General features: G+C 39.6%; 1 protein-coding gene across 4 annotated transcripts in view; it reads right to left on the bottom strand.

Moving 5' to 3' along the window:
* The window catches only part of PCSK5 (proprotein convertase subtilisin/kexin type 5), a 264,705-nt gene that overhangs the window by 221,916 nt on the left and 28,879 nt on the right, over positions 1-13,910 (bottom strand). The window lies entirely within an intron of this gene.

The raw sequence follows: 13,910 nt of genomic DNA on the forward strand, positions 1-13,910 counted from the left end.
TTGTTTAATATCATTTTGTCAACAAGGAAATTTTTCACATTAGTCTGACATGGAAAAATTCAGTCACAGAACATATACTTAATATCAAATTACTTACTTTTCTGATCAGAGTACTTAAAACCCTAGGAAAACTTGATCCCATTTGGGTTTCTTTGACTGTGCCTGTCTTGCTATTGTCTATCAAGAAAAGGACAAATTCTTTTTTTCGAAGCTGACCCTGCTTATAGTATACACTTAGAAGTAGTATTTAAAATTCAGAAATGAGCCAAAGTGCCTATACTAAGCTTTGGGTTTAGAGTTTTGTTGAGTTTTACACTTTACGGAAGTATCAGTGGAACATTTTACAGCATTGCATTTCACTAGTTCCTTGGCATTTCAGATGCCTTTGTAGCACAACCTGATTACTGCTCTTATTTAGAATAGTAGAATCATAATGCTAGAAAAGACCTTTGAAATCATCAAGTCAAACCATCAACCCAGCACTACCACTGTGTTCAACATTAAATCATGTCCTTTAGTGCCATATCCACAGGGGTTATGAATATCTCTATATCTCTATCAGCTGCTCTTCCAACCCTACTCTCGAGCTTTCACCAGCTTCATTGCCCATCTCAGGACTTGCTCTACCACCTCAGTGTCTCTACAAAAGTGAAGGATCCAGAACTGAACACAAGATTTGGGTATGGCCTTACCAGTAACTTCCCTGATCTTCCTGGCCACACTGTTCTCGATACAAGCCAAAGTTGTCACTGGCCTTCTTGGCCACCAAGACCACACTGCTGACTGATGTTCAGCCACTGCCAAACAGCAACCCCGGATCCCTTCCCACCAGGGAGCTTTCCAACTACTCTTCCCCCAGCCTGTAGTGCAGCATTGGGTTGTTGTGACCCAAGGGCAGGACACAGCACTCCATCTTATTGAACCTCACACAATTGGCCTCAACCTATATATTGATTCAGCTGTCCAGATCCCTCTGCAGAATCCTCTTACCCTCCAGTACATCAACACTCTGTCATCTGTGAACTTGCTGAGAGTGTACTTGATCCCTCATTCAGGTTGTCGAGGAGCATACTAAACAGGCCTGATCCCAACACTGAGTATTGGGGAACACCACTGTTTCATGGCCACTGTGTTTGTCTCTGAGCTATCACTTGAAGTCAATAGAGAATTGTAAGCAGTTACCTTTGGAACAAGCTGCCTTTTTCTGCCCCGAAACTCAGTCTTACAGTTGTCAGTGAACTTCACTGCTATTAAAAGATGCATTACTGCCCCTCTTCAGCATCATTATCGCCACCATTCAAAATAAACTGCCAAAAACTATCTGTGAAAGACACAGATAGTCAGACTAAGAAAACATTGCAGTCTAGCTCTCAGGCAAATGCAAAAGAATTGATGTTTCTTTTCCTACAGTCAGTAGGCCAAAGAAAGTAAAATAGTTTTTCAACTGTATACCTCACAAAATGTTCACAGCACTTCCAATGAGGCCATTATCTCTCAATTTCTGAATATCAGATAACATAAAGGTTGGACGATGCTTAACAAACCATTTATTTTGAAGCCCCAGATGAAGCAAAGGTAACATCATTGTTTTGCAATCTCAAGATGGGCCTCTGCACATTCTGGCAATCGAAGTGTGTCCACAACAGTCATTCTATTACAGATTCATAATTCACAATACTTGTCATATTATAAACTGAGAGAAAAAAAAAAGATTGTTATATCCACAGCTATCATTTATGGGATAGATTTTAAAGTTGCATAATCTAGAGATTTTTGGTCTCCAGTCACATGACTTATAGGGTTGCAATGTGGTCTCTACAGTCTCTACAAAACTTCTTTCACCTATGTGTATTTCATTCCATAGCAATCTCTATGGCTATCTCTACACTGTCTTCCATTGGGATTAAAGGACTTTAAATGGTCTAATATAAATGTGACTTTTTCATATGATTACAGTCTAAGAAAACTCTCTGTACTAATAAAACAACTTTTTTCTAACCAAGACAAACACCAAATGTACGAACAGGTATCTTCTGAAATACACAAACTTAAGTTTTGTTTGATAGAATCTTAGACGTGCTACAGAAGATGTCTGCTATCACTAGGGAAAACGTTTCAGAAGCTTCTAAAACTGCAATGGTTTTCATAAATCTTTCTATTACCAGTATTATTTTATCTCTAATCATTCATCCAGTTCCTTTTCCTGCTGAAAAAAAAAGGGTTGAAATGCAAAACTGGACTTTAGCACATAAATAAACATATATTAGTGTCAGACAACAGCTTAAAAATCACCTGACTGCATTTCCACTATAAGCCAGAACAGTGTGAAAGTTAAAAGAGATGATGTCTCAGTCTCTCAAAATAGCAACAATTATCCAAATACCTTCTTCAGACTACCTCTTTAGAGTGTAATTTGGCTTATAAAATGACAAGCAAATTTACCAAGCATCTGCACTGAGAAGAGCTGCAAATCTCACTGCTAGCTTCCTTCATCCAAGGCAAGGGAAGTGTGTCAATATAGCAAGGAGCCAGAAAAGAAGCCCAAATGTGATGAAGAGAAAAACACATCTACAAGGAAGTGGTATTCAGATGTCTTCTTAGCTGAGAGGGAAGTTTTTTGGTCACAGTATCCAAACACATATGCAGGTCACCAAACTGCTGTACAGTATTATTCTTCAAACTCACAAATAATTACATGAATGAGAAATGTCTGAAAGTTGAAGTTAAATAACTGCACATAAAGTAAGCCAGAGCATTTTAAAAGCTTCTGGATAATTTGTATTGCTGGTAGATTTTTAATTACAATTGGAACACTAAAACTTACACTCTGCATCAAACAGAAATTAAATTCTGATGTCATATGACATCTAATAAAAGATGGTCTTTGACTGTATGATCACACTATTTCATTTTGATCTCACAGGTTATGCGTCTATTGGCATTTGAATTCTTGAGAACTCATTTTTTAGGAACTGTCTGAAGTCAAAAAACCTTTGGAATCCAGAAATTCTGGCTTCATTATTTATATATAAAGTGTTGCTTCAATTCGTACAATGTTCTGCATGACATCAAGAGAAATACAATTCCACAGAATAAAATACATAGAACTTGGTGTGCATTAGCCACTTGCAGAAATTTTTATTCAATATATTATTTCATTCAATTTTTATTCAGCCGTGTCTGCATTTTGCAGGTGAAGAGTCACAAGCAGAAAGGAGTGAAGGTGCATGATGAAGGTTGCACATATTCAAGCAGCACAGCTGCAAACAGGACACAGCTGCCTGGCACCTCCTCTGAACCATTAAAGCTGGTGAGGATCTGGTAAGATCAACCAAGGATGATGAGTGGTTTTTCCAGCGACATTGGCTTTTCAAAATGATCCTAAAAGAAAGGATTACAAAATGTTGGGTAGTGGGAAGATTCTTTTGCTTTGTTTTTGGGAGGGATGTATTTCCAGCTCCCTTTTCCTGCCTTCAATTACCTCTTAATAATCCCAGATACGACATATTATCTATGTGTGTCATGATTTCTTGCTGTCCACCATTTAGAATAGTTGCATGAGATAACTAGTGGAATTAAACATGATGGTCTTGCCTGTCAGAAGCAGGAAGACAGATAAAAATCTTAATCCATTATGTCAGGAGCATACATTGCTGCTAGAATGTTTTCCAAGTGCAAGAGAGAGAGAAAAAGAACTTTAATTCATTTTTCTATGAATGTCCTGCAATACAACCAATATCATCAACATCACATAAAGCTGGGTCTCTTCAAGAAATAGTGTGTAGAAACTGTTCTATTACATTTCTATACAGTCAGTTCTGAGATGTGCCTTTCCAAAATGTGTTCTCTTTCAATTTCTCCCTCTCCCCTGCCAATATTTTGGCATTTGGACTTGCAGGAGCAGCTGCTTCCAGAATGCTGCATCTTTCTATGGTTCAGAACTAGGATCTCTTCAGTTACTCCTCTTCTGACACTTTCTGACATCCAGCAATCTTACAGCCCAGTAGCCAAACCACCAATTTGCTGTCTCTCTTAACACTCTCAATGCAAACTGACTTTAACAAGCTTAAGCACACTTAGTGAAATACAAGACCACTGCAGCTGTCAGAGCTGCTGCCTTCACTATCAAGCTCTCAGAATGCAGATTTTTTCCTTTGGTTCCTCTTGCTTTTTAAAAAACATTTAGTTGCCCTACCATTTTTCACCTATAAATGCACTTTGCTGCTAAAAAACATAGGAGCAAGTACTACTTTATTGGAACTGTAAAGAAACTCAAATATTAACACCTACTAGCATCCAAGGACTAATGATTGGAAATACCTTTTCTTTATAACCCTCTGCTTTTACATGTTTAGAACTGCTATGATGAAACTGTCTTCTTAAGGCTTTAAATTTCCCACACATGTATTTACCTAAAGTGCTTTTGCCGTCATTAAGGCTGAGCAAAATCCTTAAGCATTTCCTAAATTGTCTGAGGAATATAACACCCTTTTCCTTTTTAGGCTCCAAATGGATTTTACTTGAGTTTCTTTTTTGTGTGTTTGTTTTCAAACAGCATTTGCACTTAGAAAAATAAGGCTAACAAGTCTGTGTGATCTACCTTCCCACACTTTGGCATTGTAGATCCCTCCATTAGTGGTCTCACTTTGAGTGAGGATTACCATTCCCAGCTTGCACAGCAAGAGCAAACCAGACAGATGTGCCATTAAGCAAGAAAGCATTCTGACAGAGAAGTGCAGAGAAAATCTTATCCGAGAACAGAGAGACTTTAGAAAGCATCCAAACTGGAGCTGGAATGAGGTGACTTTAGAGGTCCCTTCCAACCAAAATCAAGACACAACTCTATGATATCTATTTAAGTTAGCCATTCAGCACACTGCATATACCTTTAGCACTGTAAACAAAAGCTGCTGCAACCTCTACTAGTCCCTGCTCAAATCAGTTGCTAGCTGAAGACTCTCATAGTGTGCTGCACTGTACTGGAGTTTATGCTGCTCAAATAACTTCTCCAAACTTTAACTCCATGATTGTCATGCTAACATATCCTCTGATGAAGCAACGGATGAACAAAAGGTTTTGCCTCCTTGTTTTGGTTATTACATTAACATACAGACAACTTTGTACTTATGATATCCTGGACTGATCTAATGCATACAGAATACAAGGAAGGAACCAAAAGAAGTATTGATTACAGTAATTTCGTGATTATAAGTCACACCATTTTGACTAAAATTTGGTCCGAAGTCAAAGTGCAGCTTATAATCAGGTGTGGCTTATATATGGACAAAGAACGAAAAGTTGCTGACACCCGGAAGTGCGGCTTATAATCAGGTGCGGTTTATAATCGTGAAATTACTGTATGAATGATCTGTATCTTAAGTGCTTTTATTTTGTAAAATAAGGTATCAAATGCTAAATGCAGTTAGGTCTAGTAAGAAGTTTTTCTGAATTTATCCATTGCTGGGATTAGCACTGAAGCTCCAGCAGTCTGCACAAGTAAATTGTACCTATTATCACATATGAACCCTACATTTAGTTCCTAAGATATGTACACATGTTTTTGTGAGGGTCCTCCAATGATAGTGAAAGGAAAACATAGTGACAGTGAAGAGAGAAGTAAAGACTTTTTTCCCCACTTTGCCCCTAAACCCTAGAAATTTAAGAGGTATGTTACATTTAGAATCTTCATCTTACTATATGAATGTAGCACTGCGTAACATCAGTTTCAGAAATATTTGTTCCCTACACTGTAAAAGTATGCCCTGAAGGGAGTTCTCCCCTCAATTATTCCTATAGAATCTTTCTGCATATTTTTGAAGGTTCCTAAACAAGTTTCTGTAACAAGATCTAGGTTATACTTGAAAATATTGTCACTGATCTCAACCTCTGCTCAACATGTTTTTTGGAACAAATTTTAAAAGCAGAACACACTCTACTAAACAAAAGTGAGAGCTGCGAGCCGCAGGGGCAGCCGGCAGGCCCATGGCTGCCAGGTGGAGGCGGGGTGGAGCAGCGGTGGGCACGCCCTGGCCCCGTGGAGGTAGAACGGCCCCTCCACAGGCACCCCCTGGCCCCATGGAGGCGGGACAGCCCCTCCAGAGGCACGCCCCAGACCGTGGAGGCGGAACGGCCCCTCCACAGGCATAGTCCGGCCCCGTGGAGGCGGGATGGCACCTCCACAGGCACGCCCTGGCCCCGTGGAGGCGAGACGGCCCCCCTACAGGCACACCCCGGCCCTGTGCAGGCAGGACGGCCCCTCTACAGACACGCCCCTGCCCCGTGGAGGGGGCACGGAGGGGCGGCAGCCATAGCCCAGCCCCAGAGAGGCAGCACGGAGGGGCGGCGGCCACAGCCTGGGCCTGGAGAGGCGGCACGGAGGGACGGCAGGCATGCCCCAGCCCCGGAGAGGCGGCATGGAGCAGTGGCGGGCATGCCCTGGCCCTGCTGGGTACAGGCGGGCCTGGGGGCCCGTGGCACCGCCCCTGCCGGGTACAGGTGGGCCCGGGGGCCCATGGCTGCCGGGTTGAGGCGGGGCCTCGGCCAGCAACCGCGCGGGGGGAGCTGGGGGCGGAGCCTCGCTGCAAAAAAAAAGTGCACCCTATAGTCCGGTGCGCCTTATATGATCTACAAAGTTGCGAATTTTGCCGATTCCCTGGGGGTGCGCCTTATAGTCTGGTGCGCCTTATGGTCGTGAAATTACTGTACATGGTGTCTTTTGCTTTTGCCTTTCTAAAATCAGAAGGCTCCAAATACGTCAAAGCTGATGAAATCTGTACAATTTCTAATATTCCTGATCCAGAAAGTTTTAGTTACTTCTGTGAGAGATTGCCAAGTCCTTGACTGCCACTTTAGAGCCGACTAACATCTTTCTCATTGACCGTGAAGTCTAGAGACCATCATGTCAGCTTTACCACAGTCCCTAAAGACTGCTGAGTCCTGGAATGGGATATTTGACACCTGGTCCAACTGTGAAGAAGAGCAACCTAAAATCTGGTATTCCTTTTCTGCACAGGGACCAGTGTTCTGTCTGTGGAGGATACAAAACCAATGTAAGGATGAATCTTAGCTGACTGTAATCTAAAAATGAAAAGCCATTATCACATGAATATGTATGTTCTTCCCTATTTACTATACTGGCCAAATCTATTGCTTCTATAAGAGGAAGTATCTGTTCTTCAGTCAGCAAATTTTGTCACATAATTGTAATTTCTCTTAATTTATTTACAACAGGTAGAAACATTTAATGAAGTTAATTATAACACTAATGAGACAGGTTTATTTGTGAAGAACAAAAGCTTTACTAGTGTCTAATTAAAAGCTGACTTGCTGTTTGTACTTAAAAAACAGTCACTGAAGCATCCTAGTGGAATTACCTTTTGATTTTCTATAAGAAGCAGAAAAATGACCAGTAGTAATTCAGTGTAATATAATTTTAGAAAAGGTAAATATTCACTGTTGGGAAATATGGAAGTTTTTCTTGGAATATATTACTGTATTAAGTTATCTACACTTAGATTTCCCTTTCATCATGATTTCACATGATTTCATTGTGATTTCATCAGTTGTTGGCATTTACCTCAAAGGAGTTTTGTCCCCAAAATATATCTAATTTCAAGGCCATTAAAAAGACAGATCAGATTCTAATTTTTCACTTGCTAAGTCATTTTACTGAACTCCTTGGCAATGACAATCTCACTGTTATCTTTTGGAAAAGAACTGGAGATTAACTGAGAGGTTTTAATTGGTTCACTTCCGAATTAATGCAGCAAATGAGGAATTGGTATTGGGTAGGAGCAAAATGCACCTGGAGTGCTACATCCAACTCTAGAGTCCCCAGTACAGGAAGACTTGTTGGGAGTGAGTTCAGAGACGGGTCATAAAATGGTAAATGGGCTGAAGCACCTCTTCTATTTGGAAAGGCTCAGAGAGATGAGGTTGTCCTCAAAAAGTGAAGGCCCCAGGGAGACCTTATTGATGCTGTGTTGTGTAGGGGATGAATAAGATGGGGACTAACTTTTTAGCAGATCTTGTTGCTTCAGGACAGGGAGAAATGGTTTTAAAGTGAAAGAGGGTTGATTCAGATTAGATTTAAAGAAGAAATTGTTTACAATGAGAGTGGTGAAACCCTGGAACAAGTTGTCTAGAGAATACAGGTATATGCCCCACCCCTGCAAACATTCAAAGTCAGGACAAACAGAGCTCTGAGCAAAATGATCTAGCTGAAGATGTCCCTGCTCATTGCAGGTAGGTTGGACTAGATGAATTTCAAAAAGTTTCTTCCAACTCAAACTATTATAGAATTCTGTGATAAGGGAAAAATCTGCTACAAAATGCAGCTACTTGATTGTTATACTCACAGGGATTTCTCTCAGTTTTTATTCTAGGTTGAGGTACATTCTGAACTGCTGAATAATCATTACTGAGTGATGAATGAAAATAAGTGTGATGCAGCCTCATCATGCAAAACATATTCTTGATTCCTGCTGAAGCAACACATATTTCCCAGGGATTTTTGCTGCTGATGAATGTAGTTTGAAGTGAAACTAATATAACATTCACCCCTATAAGTACAGGTTTCAATTACCATTAAGTCAACAAAACACCAACCAACATTTACAGCACAATTAACAGAATAACCCTAATGCCAGCAGGAACTACTGGAATTCTTTATCACTGAACAGCAACTTCATATTTCAAAAAGCCCTGGAAAAAAAATTCATGTTTACATGAAATGAATTAATACTCCAGAGGTAGGTGACATAGAGAGATATTGCTATTCTCATTCATTGTGATTCAGTTCATGTTTTCACTCACCCAAGTACAGGCTCCTTGAAAATAGCAAAACTTATTCTTGATTTTTACTAAGTTAAAGGTATAAGAATTGCTTATGTAAGAGCTTTTTCAGGTACAGTAATTTCAAGAGTATAAGCTGCACCTTTTTGACTAAAATTTTGGTCCAAACCCAGAAGTGCGGCTTATACTCTGGAGTGGTCAATATATGGATGAAGGCCAGAAATTTGCCAACTCGGAAGTGCGAGCCCGCAGCAGCCCTGAGCCGAGTCGGAGCCCACCCGGCCCCTGTGGCAGGGCAGCGGGGCCACTTCCCAGCAGCGGTGGGGCAGCGGCGCCAATCCCTGGCGGTGGCGAGGCAGTGCCAAGCCGCGCCCGCACAGCCCTGAGCCAGTAAACCCCGCCATCATCCAACTCTGTTACTAATTTGTTACTTTGTTGCATGCGGATCCTCGCTGCAAAAAAATATTCGGCTTATACGCCGGTGCAGATGTCGACACCCGGAAGTGGGGCTTACACTCCAGTGCGCCTTATACTCGTGAAATTAAAGGGACCACAGTGCTAAATACTGAATTACTTAAGAACCTCCAGTCAAACTCTGAATATGAAAACAGCATGATGGTTCCTATTATTTTGCAACCAAATAGCATCTTATTGATTCTTGGTCCCTGTGTACTTGTACATTTTATGGGTAACCGTGTAAATATCAGTAACTTACGTGGTCCCACTGTTTAACTGTTGTGTTATCTTACATGTCTTAACAAAATCTTTTTGCTCATTAGGGTTTAACAACTAAATATCACCTTACCCATAATAACATTCTCATCTAATTTCTCTAAGCCTTAGGTCTCTGGTGTTGGCTTTAAAAGCCCCAGGTTACTCCGGGTTACTACAATTCTGTTCCCCTCTGCCCTCTCATGAACACACTTGTCCTACCAGTAAGAAGGATAGGCTTCCAGCATTACTTCTCTATCTTGTGAAAACAGCACATATCATTTGGTGTGATCAAAGATATGCTTGCCAGCATTTTACATGTTGATAATCATGAGTTCTGTTCATCTTGATATGGCAAAGATAAGACTTTGTCATACCACTGCACTATGTGTGTGGTTAGATTAGGGTGCGTAAAATGTAAATGTCTGGAGTAAGGTTTTCCCAGGTATTCTGATCCTGGAGTAGAGTTGACTAAGGCATGACACTACAGCATGCACTATTGCAAAATTATGCTCAAGCAGAGTATTTTCCTTAAGTAAAGGTAGTCTTACTTCTTATTTCTATGAGACTGTAAATCTTTCTGTTTCTATCTTAACGCAATCTTTGTTTCTACGACCCATCAAACAGGACTCAAACCCCAAATAAGCCTACCTGAAATGCATTAAAATTAGAAAAATATGAGATGCCATCTTAGTAGAGAATGATAAAGAAATACTAATGCTCCAAAGTTGGCTAATGCCACACTTCACAGGAACACAAATTATTAATTCCATGATTTTTAGCATTACTGTGGGCCAGATGTCTTTTTCAGATCTCTGTTGTGATTGGAGACTCTGGGGACCTCATGAGGAAAATTGCAAAAACTTTAGTAGATCTATTTGAGATTATTATAAATCCTATCTCTGCCCTCTATTACCTTAACAACTGTCGTATTCTAGGATTAATTATGCTACTTATTCTGTGGGATATTTTTTTACCATATGAGTCACAAATTTCATTATCATAGATCTTCACTAAAAACTCTTCATTTTATGTAATAGTTCAGAATACAAAGATAGGTTTTCCAGTTGTGCTGTCCATTTAATTTTCATGTACTTCTATCATGCATAGACAATTCAATCCTCACATTTCATTGGAATTGTAATCTCCTCACAAACAGAAGAGCTCCACCTGACTTCCTCCATCATTTTTATTGATTAAATGTCTGGCCTTCAGACTGAGGTTTCAATCTTTGCTTGCAAAGTTTCCCACTTTGTGACTCTTAATTCCACCACTGCAGCAAACCCAGAGGCACACTGCAAGTCTTTCTTCTCAGTCCTGGAAAGGCTGTAATAGTCTGGCTTCAACAGATGGCCTACCATCAATACACTCAATTGTTTAATAGCTGAATTAGAGCTTCATGACACCTTTCAACTATGGACTCATTCATTACATCTTCCCACTTCTTTTTTGCTTCTACTCCCATTGTTTCATGCATTGTAGTACCACCAAAATAACTTTTCAGAGCAAACTCTGAAGCTAGAAAAAGCTCTTGATTCATGGTGTGATGCTCTCACTGAGCCCTGCCAAAAACCAACCACAAACAGCACATCAGCCAGGGAGACCAGGAACCTCTGTAAACAGATTTCATTCAGTTGGCTTTGATCTCTGCTTTAAATCCACAGACTTCTTCCACTTCTATGTTTTCCCATGAGGACATGCAGAACGTGCATTAACTATTCACTGGCTGAGAAAGATGATGCAAATAAAGCTATGTTTCAAATTTTCTACACTACAATCTATGTTAATGAAATTACATCTTTTCTTGTGCATCTCCGCCTAAAACCATTCAATGTTTTTCTTCGCTAAATGACAACATGTATCATTGCTAGGTAAGGATGTGGATGACAATTGACAAAACCATGTTATACTGCATGTCCTTTGCCTTTTCATCTAAATACAGATGATATGGGTTTAATAGAGGCTAATGCCGAGGAAAGTGTCAAAATGTCCAATCTACATGTCTTTGGTTTATCATAGAATCACAAAAGGATGACAAACACCTCAAAGATAAAGTCCAACCTCTGATCAACCCTCATCTTGTCAACTAGAACACAGCACTAAGAGCCACACCCAGTTATTATGTTCCCTGTTGCATCTATTCATATTGTTTATAACAGAGTCAAGAGGCTTTTACAGAAGAAAAAAGTCAAACAAAAGATTTTCAAAGCAATGCATTAATTTAAATCCACAAGAAGATTTTCTATTAGGTCTACATATTTCATTGTGCATTCACACAATGAAATCAAACACTGTCCATGAAAATAATTCAGAAATACCAAATTTCATAATTTCTTCTATTATATGCAGGCTATTTACATAACAATTTGCCACTCATTAAGAATTCAATTCTTTAAAATTTTGTAAAGGAGCAAACTAGTGATTCATGTCTGAAGCAACACAGAACAGGTTAATTCCATGTACATGTAACAGGGAGAGTTTTTTCAGCATTAGGTGAATTACTATTAAATTATTTGAATAATAACAAACCTCAGTGTTTCCTTGTTCCCAAATACCTACACTAACTGATCTGCAGCAAGTATTGGCATTAGATACCATTCCACTCATAAATATAGTAGTCTGTGGTCCTTTCAAATTCTCACAGCAATGCAATGTGCCTTATCTAATATTGAACATTTGTTTTAGAAGAACCAGCTTATACAGAGTAATTAATTGCCAGTCTGTTTTAATAACCATTAAATGTTACACACACTGAGGACAAAGTGGTCTTTATGCTATGAATACATGTCCATTTATTGACATGTCAACCACATAAGAATTCCCAAAACAAGGTACAATGAAACAATCACAAAGTGAATCAGACAAAAATTTCTTGCCAGATCTAGGCATTAGACCATCTGCTTCTCTTTAGGTATAGAATCATGAACAGTGTTGGGTACCTTGCACAGCCCTTACTAAAACTTCTCAATATTGAAGTGATATGTAACAATGGTTCAGAAACTCAGAAATTCTTAACCAGCAGAAGCACAGATTGGACAGAAGACCTAAACAGAGTAATAAATAAATGACAATTTTGATTTTGTGCTGTGTTCTGCCTTAGAGTCTCTCACTATTTGGGCCAGGCAGTCTGGACTGCCTGCCAGAGGTGTAGATGGTATACCTGGAAGCTGGGTGTAACACCACAGTTTATGGTGGTACATGCACGCAAACTTATGCATTTGTGTGTTAATTGCTCCATCTCCATGCATATGCAAAGAACACGGCCTGATGCAGATGTGAACACTTTCCCTTCCTTTTATATTTTTGCTGATTCTACATGTGGTGCTTGTTTGAATGGTGGGTCTTAGTGCTCATGGGAACAGAGATTTGGGCCCTGATCACTTTTATACCAATCTCCAGCGTACACTGCTCAGCAGAGCTGCTGGTGCTCTCTAAGGGTTAAGCAGTTCAACCTTATCAACAGAGGATTGAACACAGTTTTCTGTGTACATTCCTAGTCTTGTCCTCAAGAGGAACTTCAAACCTAAATACAGTTTTCCAGATGGCAGAAATATTCCTATATGACAGTCAACTTGTACAGTGTTCAAACTCTTTCACCAGTAACTTTTACTTCTCATAAATGATTTGTTAAGTAAAACCTGAAAAATCCTTCACAGAGAACATTAATCATCCAATAATTTTAAAAAGCTTGACTCTGTTATTACCACACCAGGGGCCTGGGGGCTTGTTGGCAAGACTGCTTTGTATGAACAGCATAAAACAAAGCTAATGGGATCTTCATCAAACTTTTTTTCTAGAAGAAAACTAGAGGCAATCCAATTCTGCAGTCAATGAATTAGCTACTAATCATTGAAATTAAAGGATTCAAACAAAAGTGTGTCATGCATAAGATACAAGAGGATATTATACTGAACTATAAACCAGTAATTAAATTGTGTTGACAGTTACCTATTATGGTGTATGCTAGAAAGAAATGGTACCATTTTTCACACAGATCTTAAAATTAAGATCAGTGAAACTACCAAAAGGACCGCAGAAAAGGGTACACTTTTTAATCCCTATAGACCAAGTCCAGAAGAAAGAAAGCAAGAGAAACTTTCCTCTGAACATTGTACCATCCCACATTGCCCATTTTTATTTTTAAAGCTGGTTGTTTCACAGAAGGGATCTGCAGACATAGATCTTACATATGTGGCTTTGCAGAGAAGCACAGCACAGTAATTACTGCATTATCAAAATTCAAGTACACATCCAGAAATAATGGATGGACCTTGTGCTCCAAGAATAGCGCATACTTAATAGCAATGTATCTTCTTCACTTTGTTTTAATGAGAAGTAGACTTAGAAAACAGATAGGTAATTCTTGTAATGCTATATGCCATTCAGGTGAATGTCCTCTGGTATAG

This window comes from Catharus ustulatus, chromosome Z, assembly GCF_009819885.2.
Source record: "Catharus ustulatus isolate bCatUst1 chromosome Z, bCatUst1.pri.v2, whole genome shotgun sequence".
Lineage (NCBI taxonomy): Eukaryota > Metazoa > Chordata > Aves > Passeriformes > Turdidae > Catharus > Catharus ustulatus.